The sequence below is a fragment of the Vombatus ursinus genome, unplaced genomic scaffold (genome assembly GCF_900497805.2).
Source record: "Vombatus ursinus unplaced genomic scaffold, bare-nosed wombat genome assembly UNPS02014799.1, whole genome shotgun sequence".
In the NCBI taxonomy this organism is placed as follows: domain Eukaryota; kingdom Metazoa; phylum Chordata; class Mammalia; order Diprotodontia; family Vombatidae; genus Vombatus; species Vombatus ursinus.
In genome coordinates this window covers 50,581,027-50,593,686 of record NW_020954577.1, presented here as the reverse complement: position 1 = coordinate 50,593,686, position 12,660 = coordinate 50,581,027, and the positions used below count along the sequence as shown (strand labels likewise).

The window sequence follows — 12,660 nt, the reverse complement described above, 5'->3', positions numbered from 1 at the left end:
CAGGGGTTGGGCAGGGGCTGGGCAGGGGCTGGGCAGGGGCTGGAGCAGCACCATCACATGCTTCAGCCCAGTCTGACTGTCCCCCCTCCCCCCAGGCCTCGCGGAGGCCTCCCCACAGCCGCAGCGCGTAGTTGGAGCGCTCTCTACTCTCTGCGGCGGCTGCGTGGGAGCCCGCAGACCCTCCCCGCGCGGCCGCCGGCTTGCCCGCCTGCCTGCCTGCCTGCCTGCCAGTCCGTGTGCTCGGCCCGCACCGAGGAAACCAGGAGCCGTAAGTGAGGGGAGCCGGGCTCCCTCTTCTGTCGCAGCGAGGGGTGGGGAGAGTGAGACTGCCTAGGCCGGGGAGGATCTCCTTCCTCCCAGATGTGCCCGCCCTGGCCAGCTGTGCTCCTTAGCAGCGGGCGGGGCGGACGGCCGGGTCCTGGGTATTGGTGCGGACCAGCCTGGTCTCCGCTATATGTGGGGCGGTTCATGTTTTCGATAAATATCCCCGGGGAGGAGATCGAATATAATCGGAATAGACAGAGTCATGATGCTCTGTTTATGAAGTAGACCTTCTCGGGGAGACCGTGGGGACCTCAGGAGAAGGCTGGAGCCCATTAGGGAGTGCTGGAGGATGGGCTTAATGAAGAGGAAGCTTCTAGAGGGAAGGATTTGTCTCCAGATTTTTAACGTCCCCGAGGTGGGTGCTCCAAGCTGCCTCATCCATTGGAAAGGAGGAGCCCCTGAGGGGAAATGGTAATGTCAGATAAACGCAGGAGACGAGCTGGGCAGAGAATCATGGAGTGTCTGAGTTTCAGGGCATCATCCCTTCCAACTTCATTTTTACAGATTGGGAAAGTGAGACCCAGAAAAGGAGAAGAGAATAAGTACTTGCTATATAGCCTACTACGTGCCAGCGTCAGCTTGCGCTGAGTGTTTTACAAATATTATCTCATTTGATTCTCACAACACCCCTTGGAGGTAGGCGCTATTATTATCCCCATTCTACAGTTGAGAAAACGAAGGCAGAGATTAAGTGACTTGCCCAGGGTCATACAGCTAGTAAGTGTCTGAGGTAGGATTTGAACTCGGGTCATCCTGACTCCCGGCCCAGCATTCCATCCGCTGCCCAGAGATGATATGACTTGCCCCTAAGTCGGTAGTGCAGGAATATAAGTCACTTAACAAACATTTACCAAGCACTTACTGTGGGTAAGACACCTTGCTGAGTGCTGGAGATGCAAAGACAAAAGTGAAAAGGATAGAGCAAGAAAAAAGACAAAGAACTGAGTTCGAGTGTTGCCTCAGACACTTGCTAGCTGATTGACCCTGGTCAAGTCACTTAAATTCTCTGTCTCAGTTTCCACAGCTGTAAAATGGGGATAACTATAGCAGACTTGCTGTGACAGTCAAATTAACATGTAATTGGTTATTAATTATTAATTGTAATTAATATGCAATAGAGCTTTGCAAAACTATATAAATGCATTTTATTTCTTTTTTGCTTTCAATTTCTATCTATTTATCGTTAACATTCTTTCTTAAGAAACTGGGTTCTGAATTCTCTCCCTGCTTCTGGCCCATCCCCACCCAGTGAGAAGGGAAACAGTATGATATCAGTTAGACAGGTGATGTCATGCAAAGCATATTTCCATATTTAGCTGTTTTATTTTAATGAGCTTACATGCCAATGGGGAGATAACATGTTTGTGTGACATACATGTGCACAGACATATGTATAAAGTATATATGAGACCCCAAGCAGAGGCATTAAGGTGACTTTGAGTGGGGATGCTGTGATCTTTGGAGGGAAGGATGAGGACCTAGTTAGGGCAGCCCCCAAACCAACCTGCTTTCAGATCCATTGTCACAGGACCACGGACTGAGAAGTCAGAAGGCATCTTTGAGGTCATGTAGTTCAGCTCACTCATTTTGCAGTTGTAGTAACTGGGGCCCAGATGTGCAGCATCTTCCCCAAGGTCCCTGAGGAAGTATGACACCCCTCCCCACCCACGGAGTGGAGCAGCTGGTGCCAAGCTCAGGGCGGCTCAAAGGCCGCCCTCTGCAGGAGGCCTTTCCAGTTCCTCCCACAGCCCCTCAAGCCTTCCTTCCTAGGCTTAGCCTACTTCTGCTCTGTTCATATCTACGTATCATCATTGAATGACATACGATGTAACCTGCTGTATTTATTTCTATATGGCCTCCCCCAGTAGACCGTGAGCTGCTGGAGACCAGACCTTGGGTTTGTGTTTCCGCCTTTCTTTGTCTCCCCAGTTCTTAGCCCAGCCTGGCACATAGGAGGTGCTTCATAAATGTTTGTGGCTTGGTTAGTTGATAGGAAATCTCAGCAGCACAGAGCAGATCAGACCCCACGCAAGATCAAACAGCAAATGGAGCTCTGGGTGGGCAAATGGCAGCCGTTCTGACACCTGGCTCTTTTGTGTAAATCTGAACATTTCAAAGAAAACTCATTTGGAGATGACATGGTTTTGGTTGTCAGTGGTACTGTTTTTTGAGAATATGTGCACAAGGCCTTATTTTCTTCAGGGCAAGTAAATGGAATTGTCGATTAAGTTCATTTTCTAGGATGGGGGCTGTTCAGTCTTCTCCCAGAGGAGACAGGATGAAGTCACAGACTTTCCTCTTCTTGGCACAAAGGTGGGGGACTATGGGTTTGAAATGGTGCACACACTGCCACTATCCCTTGGTTTTTTCTTGTTATAGGGACAGTTCTGTGGGGAGGGAAAGGATATAAAAAAATAATTGGTGTAAAAAAAAAAGGTTTCAATAAAGAAAATTTGTAAATAACCTCTGTTCAGTGGTTGACCACACTCTCAACTTTGCCATTTTTAGGAAATAGATTGTAGAAGGGAGAGGCTTTGTTAGTGATTGACAGCCCTCTTAACTGGGCAGTCTGACCACAGGGCTTTAAGTTTGTGTTGAGGAAAGTGGAGAGGATGATGCTTGTAATAGTGGAAAGAGCACTGGACTTCTGGAGTCAGGAAAGCTTGAGTTTAAACCCTTTCTCCCATTCACTAGTTGTGGGACCATGGACAAGTCAGTTTCGCTTTCTGAGACTCAGTTTTTTTATCTGTTAAGTGGAATAATGCCTCCGATAGCACCTACCTTTGGAGCTGTCCTGAGTCATTTTTTATGTGTGAGATAAATACTCTGCACTATGCCCAGGGAAAGTGAGAGCTATTGGGAGTGGGTGGAGAGGAAAGGATGATGGAGAAATAAGGACCCTGGGATACCTGTGAGGCTCATGGGAGTGGGAGGAAGGAAGGAAGGGTGGGATGGAGAGGAGCTCCTGCTGTAATGCAGTGGAGAGATGGGCCCTAGAGACAGGAAGACTTAGCTGCTCCAGACTGGCCTGGTGAGGCTGGAGGATTTAATTCACTCATCTCCATCTGGTGGGGCTGGGCTGTCGGGACCAGATGCGCTCTGAGGTCCCTTCCAGCTTTGGGGATGTGATTCTATAATTCTAAGGGAAGGGGATATGATTCTTTAATTCTTGCTCAGGTCCCCACAGCTAATAAATGTCTCAGGCATGATTCAGACTAGGAGAGGAATGCTCAGTGCCCGAGATATTCCAGTCTGCAAAGACCTGTGACGAGACGAGGCGCGGGTCCCCTGGCAAACACTCTTCCCCCAACTCACGTCCAGAGTCTCAGATTAAGAAGAGCCACAGGTGTCTGGGAGCACGTCCAGCCTGGAGAGCTGGCCCAGGTCACCAGGAGCAAAACCACAGCAAAATTATCCAGTCACAACAAACCGGGACCAGTCCGTGCAAGAAAACACTGTCCAGCCGGCAGCTCTGGAGGTGACCCGGAGCCCAAGGCCAGCTACACGGGAACTGCAGCCTCAGCCTACAGGTCTGCTGAATGGTCTGGCTTAGTCAGCGCCCTTATTTCTTCTGGGCCCCATCTCATTTCTTTCGCACTGAGACCAGTTAGCTTTCCCCAGGGCTTCTCACATCTCTGTTGGTTTGAGCAAAATATGTATGGGGACGACAGGGGGCATGAGCAGGTTAGAGTACATCCACAGCAAGAATTAAGAATTCATGACTCCGTTTGGGGTTTTCTTGATAGAGATACTGGAGTGGTTTGCCATTTCCTTCTCCAGCTCATTTTCCAGATGAGGAAACTGAGGCAAACAGGTTGACATGACTTGACCAGAGTCACACAGCTAAGAAGTGCCTGAGGCTGGATTTGAACCCAGGTCGTCCTAGGTCTCAGTCCAGTATCCGCTGCACCATACTGTCTCTTTCATTTTGTCTTCCCTGATAGAATGTAAACTCCTAGAAGGACTGTTTCTCTTCTGTCTTTATATTGTTAATATAGTGCCCAGCACACAGCACATGCTTAATTAATGCTTATTGATTGATTGATTGATTGATTGACAAAGGATGTTTTTGAAGAAAGGCATGATTGAAAAAGATGGAAAAATTGCATAAGAGAGCAGGGTTTACCTATGTCCAGAGTGGGTGCTTAATAAAATGCTGTTTGATTGGTTGACATTGGCTGTGCCCCATGTAGATGGATGGGAGGAGGATTTGAGGAGGGCTCCCAGTGCATTGAGTGGACTCCCCCCTCCCCCTCCGCCCTTCCCCCTACCCCGCCCCCCTACCTGCTGTGGTGAACTTAGGCAAAGATGTGGCTCCCCAGGCTGGGGAGGCTGCCATGGGCTGCAGTCTGCATCGTTGGAGGGAGTACCCCCAGCTGTGAGATCATGAGTCCATCGCATGTTGGAAAGAGTAGGTATTAATACATGGCTTTAAAAATGTGTTTCTTGATGGTACATGTATAACCTATATCAGATTGCTTGCTGTCTTGGGGAGGAGAGGGAGGAAGGGAGAAAAATTTGGAACTCAAAATCTTACAAAAATGAATGTTGAAAACTATTTTTACACATAATTGGAAAAAATTAAAATACTATTAAGTACAATTTTTTTTTGAAGTTTAAAAAAATGTGTTTCTCTACTGTCCAGATGCTTAGGTACCTAAATTAGGCTATTTTTAATTATTTGAGGGAACAAAAGATGATTGATAACTGACATTTATCCAGCCCTGTCATCTCTATCTTCTAATTTTTTGGGAGATAATTGGGGTTAAGTGACTTGCCCAGGGTCACATAGTTAATAAGAGTCCAAGGCTGGTTTTGAACCCAGGTCCTCCTGACTCCAGGGCCAGTGCTCTCTCCACTGCACCACCCAGCTGCATCTTCTCATGTAGATCCTCACAGCTGGCCTCTGGGCTTCATAGGGCAGGTTTTGCTCTCTCCCTTTTACAAGTGGGTACACTACGGTGCAGTGGTTTGTCCACAGTCCCAGAGTGGTAGAGACTTGAACTCAGCAGTCTTTCTCCAAGTCCGGGGCTCTTCTGATTTACCTCCAGACCTATTTGCTAATGAGTTTCCTAATGGAGCATTAGTGGCGACTAGGACTGATTGCCAGGTCTCATGGGTTATCTATTTTAGGCTCTTCCAATTGTGCCATGGGTCCAAGGTCTGAAATGTCAGGATTCAGAAATGGGCGGGAGGTGAGGAGGCCCTGGGAAAACTGGCCCCTGCCACCCCAACTCACATGAGACTCGTTTGTACCAGCACAACACTTAATGATTTACAATGGGAAATAGAAGAACCCAGCAGACCGGTGTTTTTACTGGCCAGTTTGTGGGTTTGATTCCCTGGAGGGAACAGCATTTGAGAAACTGAATTACGGTGAGAAAATTGCTTGAGAAATAAGGAGGAAAGGCCCCTGGAGGTGGATGGGTGAGGGGAATCTTGCTTTTCAGTTTAGGGTCCCTCTAGAGTTGCCTTGGAGGCCTATGATGTGTGCCTTGTGTATTGAAAGGACAAAAAAAGTGGGTGAGTGTTCCCATCAGAGGATAGGGTGGTCTCTGAGAAACACTGCCATCCATCTCCTTTTTCTAGGCCCCACGAAGGCCATTGTCCTTCTGCTGGTCTGTGCTCTTGTAATGCAGGACTGATTTTTTTTTTCTTTTTTTAATGCTTTGTGAGTTTGGAAGTTGATTTCATTGGCTTACCTTTAGGTTACCTGTTGCCTGAAAAAAGCACATAGGGAGATACTTCACTCTTATCAATACTCCAGAAGCCTCTTGTCATTTGAGGGACAGCTGGGTCAATGGGATGCAAAGCACGGGCTGGGATCAGGTGTCCCACACAAAGTGCTGATAAGAATATTTTCTAGGGCCTTTTTGGGGGCCCTCATTTATATAGGGCCTTTCTTTTTGTCTTTGACCTCTTTGGGGTTTGTGCCTTGTAGTGGGGTCTGTGGTTTAAAGTGAATTTTAATCACTTTTTGATTCCAAATTTCTTTACAGAATGGTTAGACCAATTTGCAGCTCCACCAATCATGTATTAATGAGCCTGCCTTTCTCCACCCCTGTATTTCAAACATGGACTACTCCTATCTTTTGTCACAACTTTTCCTAGGCGTCAAAACTTCAGAATTGTTTTGATTTGCATTTCTCTAATTATTAATAGTTTGAGCAATATTTTAAATTTTTTTAAACAGTTTATAATTCTTCTTTGGAGAACTTTTAAAAAATATCCTTTCTTTTGTTGATTGATTGATTATTTTGACTACTCATCTACCTATTGGGAATTAGCTCTTGGGTTAAATTCCTGGTATCTTGGAAACATAAACAAAACTAAGCGATGATTATTTTAAGGATGGAGCTTGGACCCTGGAGCAGAGGCAGCTGGTAGCACAGTGGACAGAGGTCTGGGCCTGGAGTCAGGAAGAGCTAAGTTCAATTCTGGTCTTGGACACCTCCTAGCTGTGTGATCCTAGGCAAGTCACCTAACCTCTGTCTGCCTCAGTTTCCTCATCTGTAAAATGAGGCTAATAATAGCACCTACCTCCCAGAGTTGTGATGAGGATCTAATGAAATGAATGTTAAATGTGCTTAATTCAGTGAGTAAGCACTATATAAGTACTTATTCCCTTCCTCCTCCCGCATGAGAAAATGTTTTCTCACTCTTTTCAAAGTGTCAGACTGTGGGAGTGGAATATAGTATATACCATCAGACTGGGTTGATATGTTGGTTAGTTTTGTTAAAATGCCTTTTTTTAAAAACCTTTTTAAAAACTTTTTTTTTTTTACAGGGGATAACTTGCTGGGTGTGTGGGGGGTATATTAAAAAGGAAGGTGTTGTAAAAAACAATATAGAATAATAATTCATGGGAAAAACAATAAATTTCCCTATTTAAAATTAAATTTCATTTGTTTATATTTAAATTTTTTTTTTATTTTTGTTTCTGATCTATTTCCCCTCTTGGGGGGTATTCGTTTTTAAAATTACTCTTCACATCTCCAAATTTCTTACTTGATTAACTGCATCTTGTTCTGACTGAATCGGGACCAGCCAATCACACAGTTCCTGGCAGGTTCCTCTTTCCTGCGGTGAGTGAAATCTTTCAGTATGACTATTTTCTCTATTTATTGAGCAGTATAGCTGAAAAGAGTCTCAGAGACCACTGAAGTCCCCACTTTCTCACTTCCCCTGCTGCTTGTTTTGTGATAAGGAATCTGAGGCTCAGGGATCTTGTTATCCCACACAACGGCTTGCCTTATGTACAGCTTGTTAGCAGCAGAGCTGGGGCTGGAACTCAGGCCTCCGCCTCCCGTGTCACATTTCTTTGCCGTGGGTGGAGGCCACAAAGCTTGATAGCTCCCTTATTATTTTTTATATGAGGGAACACACTTTGCGAGAGAGATTTTTTGGTTTCAGGCCTTTCTCTAGTTCATCTCTAGTTGTGCTCTCTTGTGGTGGTACCTGGTGTGAGATCATAGTCAAAGCCTAATTTCTGCCAGACTTCTTTCCATTTTCCTGAGCAACTTTTATTGAGTAGGGAGCTGTTACCCCAGGAGTTGATTTCTTTCCTAATCTTCTATACCAAGCCCATCAGGAGCCTCTCCCTCCCTCCTGGGTATTTCTGCTTGCACATCCTCCTCTGTGAGTATCCAACTGAATGTCTCTTCCTTCTGCCTGCCACTCAAAACTGGTTCCACTTGAACCAAGGAAGTCTTCCACTTCGTTTTTTCTGTCTGTGACACATTCTTCCTGTCATCCAGGCTGGAAACCTGGGAGTCATGTTTAATTCTTTCCTTTCTTATGTTTATCCGCTCTTAAGCAATTTCCATGTCTTGGATCATAGATTGAGAGAGAAAAGGTGTCTCATGGGCCATCTAGCCCAGTCGACTCATTTTATAGGTCAGGCAACTGTGTCCAAGGGAGGTTGATTGGTTTTCCCAAAATGATTGAACCCAGGTTGTCGACTTTCTACATTTTTCTCCCACTTCTTTGTTTGTTTTGTTCCATTCTCAGTTACCTTGTTCAAGCTTCCCTGACCTCCTGCCTAGATTGTTGCAAGAGTCCTTTCTCATCTCTTTTCCCTGCCTTTTCTAATCCATCTTGCTCATTATTTGCAGACTAATCTCCCTAAAATACATTTTCATCTTGTGTAAAGCACCCCCAGATTCCTATGGGCCACAGGACAAAGTCTACATCTAGTGGATGCGTGTTCAAGTATTACCATGTAATTTACCCTCCCTCTGCCCCAAGTGAGCGAGCATGGGATGGGACGGCCTTGGGGGACTTGGGTTTGAATCTTATTCCTGCCCCTTCCCATTTGCGTGATTTTAGGAGAGTCACTTAACCTGCTGTTTAAAGTGAGGGGTTTGGCCTCTGAGCCCCTATCAGCTCTAAAGCGTGGTCTTCCTGATTGTCTCCCACGTGCGACTGACTGTGAGTCTTTGTTCCCCTTGTTTCCTTCTCCCTGTTCAATTGGGCCTCACCTCAAGGTCCATTTCAACCGCCCCCTCCTCCATAGAATCATAGCAGTAACCCGTATAGGTCACTGTTACATACAACTCACTTTAAGATTCACAAAGCATATTTTCTTAGTGTTAAATGGTGCCAATCTTATTAATTCCATTTACATAGGAGAAAACTGAGGCACCCAGAGGTGCTGGCCCCCAAATTAGACAACTTGCATGAGTTTTGGGGAGGTGGGTCAGAATTTGAACTCAGCTCCTTTGATTCCAAGTTGAGTGTGTTTTCTATAATCGCACACTGCCTCTCCTCCTTGGGACACAGGCAGTATGGTATAGTGTGTGGGACACAGGATTTGGCATCAATAAGAACAGAGTTCAGATCTTCCCTGAGAATCTTACTAGCTCCGTGACTCTGGGCAAAAGCGCTTAACACAGTCCCTGACATACAGTAGGTGCTGTATAAATGTTAGTTGTTATTATTATTTTTATTTGACCAGTGTGGGCTTCAGTTTCTTCATATAGAAAATGAAAGAGCAGACTACAGATGTCTTTTAAATGTTCCTTCTAACTCTAAATCTGGAATCCAATGATCAAGTTAGGCTTACTGGCCATCGATGCTTTTATGAATGAATGAATGAATGAATGAGTAAAGCATTTATTAAATGCTTACTGTGTACAAAGCACTTTACTAAGCCTTGGAAATAACAAATAGAAAAAAGCAAGACAGCTCCTGCTCTCAAGGAGCTCACATTCTAATGTGACATATAAATGACAACTTTATTATTTATTATTAAGAAAATAAGACTTCATAGAAGGAAGTGCTTGGTAATCCAAAGTCTTAATTTCAGAAACAGGAGCAAATGAGATCAAATGAGACAGTATTTGTTAAGTGCTTTGCCTGGCACACAGTAGGCATTTAATTAATACTTGTTTCTTCTCCTCCTTCCCCCCCTACACCCCCTAGGCAGACTAAGTGGTCAGGAGGAGGAAGAGAAAGAACTGGCCATACTTTATTTAGCTCGTTCCCTTTTGCTCTGTCCTCGAAGCTTTCCTTCCTTTGGCAAATACCTCTTTCTACCCCCAAATGAGTTGATTACTGAGACAACCTTGAACTTAAAGGTGATTGAGGATTTGAGACATCCTATTAGTGTCCAGCCCAGACCTGAGTCTCCCAGAGTGAGGAGCTGCCTTAGTTTTTGTTCTTTGATGATTACTAATGATGAATAATAAGGGAATGAATTAGGTGGCCTCCATGATGCTGTATTTGTCCTAGAAGATCTCACACTGGGAGGACCTGAGGTCATCTTCAAGGGCACCATTGCTGCCATCTGTCTTCTTCCCTCTGCTCATGCAAGAGAAGGTGTGTGTGTGTGTGTGTGTGTGTGTGTGTTGTATCTAAATCGAACTGTGATAGAAAAGCTAGAGGCATCAATAAATTTAAAAATCTTTATGACAATAATCAAGATTCCATCACTTCAGAGACCTTTGACTTCAGCCTGCTATTCCTCCTTTATACCCTTATCCCCTAATTCCATAATCTTACAGAAGAGGAAACTGAGGGCCCAAGAGGTTCAATGACTCATCCAGGCCAGCGAGATAAGTGTCAGAGGAAAGATTTGAACCACAGACTTCCAAAGGGTCCGTGAACTTAGATGAGGAAAAAATAATTACCTATTAATTTCAGTATAGTTGTTTTCCTTCATAATCCTGTGTATTTTATGCATTTAAGAACATTATTCTGAGGTGTCCAGAGACTTCCCAAGGGGTCCATGACACAATAAAGTAAAGAATTCCTCTATTTTTCCCTTATTCAAAAGCCTTCCACCATTCCCCATTACCCACAGCAGTGGTTTTCAAACTGTTCTTGTTCATGGTGCATACAGTATCGTTTCTGGTGACAGATCCAGTCACGCTAATATGTTGGCAGCTGAGTGAGCATCTCTGGTGTATCCAGGTCTCCAGATCCATTCCGGGACCTTGAGATTCTCTGCCCTTCCTTGCCTCCCCCAGCCCATCCCTCCTTCTTTCTCCCTTCCCCAGGACTCACTGAAGAGGCAGTGGCTGTTATCATGGGAGGATTGAGTTGCTCTTGTGACTTTCTAGATGCCAAAGCTGGGGAGAGTGGGCATCTGCTGGGGGGTGGTGGTGGCAGAATGGGGAAGTCTCTGCCCACGGGGGGAAGTTTCTAGGCAAACACATGCCTGGAGAACTCTTGGCCCAGAAGTTAAACTGGCATTTCGTGGTTCTCCATTCTTTGCCTCCTGCAGACATTTCTCCAGCTTTGTTTCCTGTTCCTTCCCTTCAGTGTGCCCTTGCATTCTGGGCAAAGGAGAATGCCGGTTTCCCTAGAATGCCTCCATCTCCTGTCGTCTCCTGGTGCCATACATTTGAACCCAATGCTGCCCTTTTCTGGAAGGGGTCCTGAAGGAATAACTCCCATCCTTCAAGGCCCTTGTCTGGTACCCCCTGCTTCAGGACGCTTTCTCTGCTCCCCCAGCTCAAGAATCTCCCTCATTCCCCCTTTCTACTGACTGTCTGTGCCTAGGTACTTTGGTCAACTTAGCTGGTAGCACGATTACACATGTTTATGTTTCTTCTCATTACTGTTTGTAATTGTATCTTCAGTGCATAGCACAGTGCTTGGCACACAGTAAGTGCCTTAGAAATGCTTTTTCATTCATTCATTCATTCACTCATTCATTTATTCCTTGGTAAATCATAAGCTCTGAGAGGGCAAGGCCTATGCCATAGTTCATATAGGGATCCCCATTGCTTTGTAAACTGTAGGTGCTTAATAAATATTGTTAAATCTGGGAATATCTACATTTTTGTCTTTTCAAAGTTAGTTCACACATAGTGACCCAGCTAGGTAGCAAGAATGTGGAAACTGGGCAGCTGGTGATGGGAACCCAGGAATGAACATTTGAGGGTGGATCTCTTACTTGATTGGGTCTTTATGCTCCACTTGGATAAACAATGGTTTTACATCGAAGGCCCTTCCATGTCTCTCTGCACCTGGTTAGGAAATCCCATGAATGGAGATGCGTGGCCACCCCGGCAACAAGCACTTATTAAGTGCTTCCTGTATGCTTGGGGCTATCTTTTGATTCAGTGGGACCGGTGTTTGTTATATATATATATTTTATTGATGCCTTTTAATTTTTCTGTCATTGAATCCTTCCATGTGAAAAAATAAAACAGTCCAGTACAATGGGTCAGCAGAACCATTCGTGTGTCTGATTCCTCACCCCTAGACCTCCACCTCTGAAAGGGGCTTCAGTAGCTGCTCCTTGAGACCAAGAGTGGTCGCTGCTGCTGTTGCCTCCTGAGTGTCATTTTTCTTCCATTTCTGTGGCTCTGCTGTGACTTGTTTCTGGGGTCGCTTGTATCTGTCTACGATAATCTTCCTGATTCTCTGAAATCGTTATATGCATCATTTCCAGGTGTGATAAGGGACGGAACTGGAGGAGAGGGAGCTTTCTTTGGGATTCTGTGGCCCTGAGGCTGGAGAGCTGGGGTGGGTCTGGAGCAGAGAAAAGCCAGGCCAGAAGCTGGTTCACTGGGCAGATTTCTCCAGCTAAGGGGAGGCTCTAGTCTGATTGACTCAGTTCTAGGAATTCCATGCTCAGAGCTCTAGAATCCAACTGCTGATCTGCCTCTCCTCCCCTCCCCTGTCCTCCCCTCCCTTCCCCTCTCCTCCCCTCCCCTCTCCTCCCCTCCCTTCCCTCTCCTTCCCTCCCCTCTCCTCCCCTCCCTTCCCCTCTCCTTCCCTCCCCTCTCCTCCCCTCCCTTCCCCTCTCCTTCCCTCTCCTCTCCTCCCCTCCCTTTCCCTTTCCTTCCCTTCCCTCTCCTCCCCTCCCTTCCCCTCTCCTTCCCT

At 45.7% G+C, this 12,660-nt stretch overlaps 1 protein-coding gene across 1 annotated transcript in view; it reads left to right on the top strand.

The window, feature by feature from the left end:
* The first annotated feature begins 205 nt into the window (after window positions 1–205).
* The window catches only part of LOC114050620 (sorting nexin-10), a 70,321-nt gene continuing 57,866 nt past the window's right edge, over window positions 206–12,660 (top strand). The window contains exon 1 of the mRNA XM_027872453.1: window positions 206–268. The gene's annotated coding sequence lies outside the window, so the exon portion shown is untranslated. The remainder of the gene's footprint in view (window positions 269–12,660) is intronic.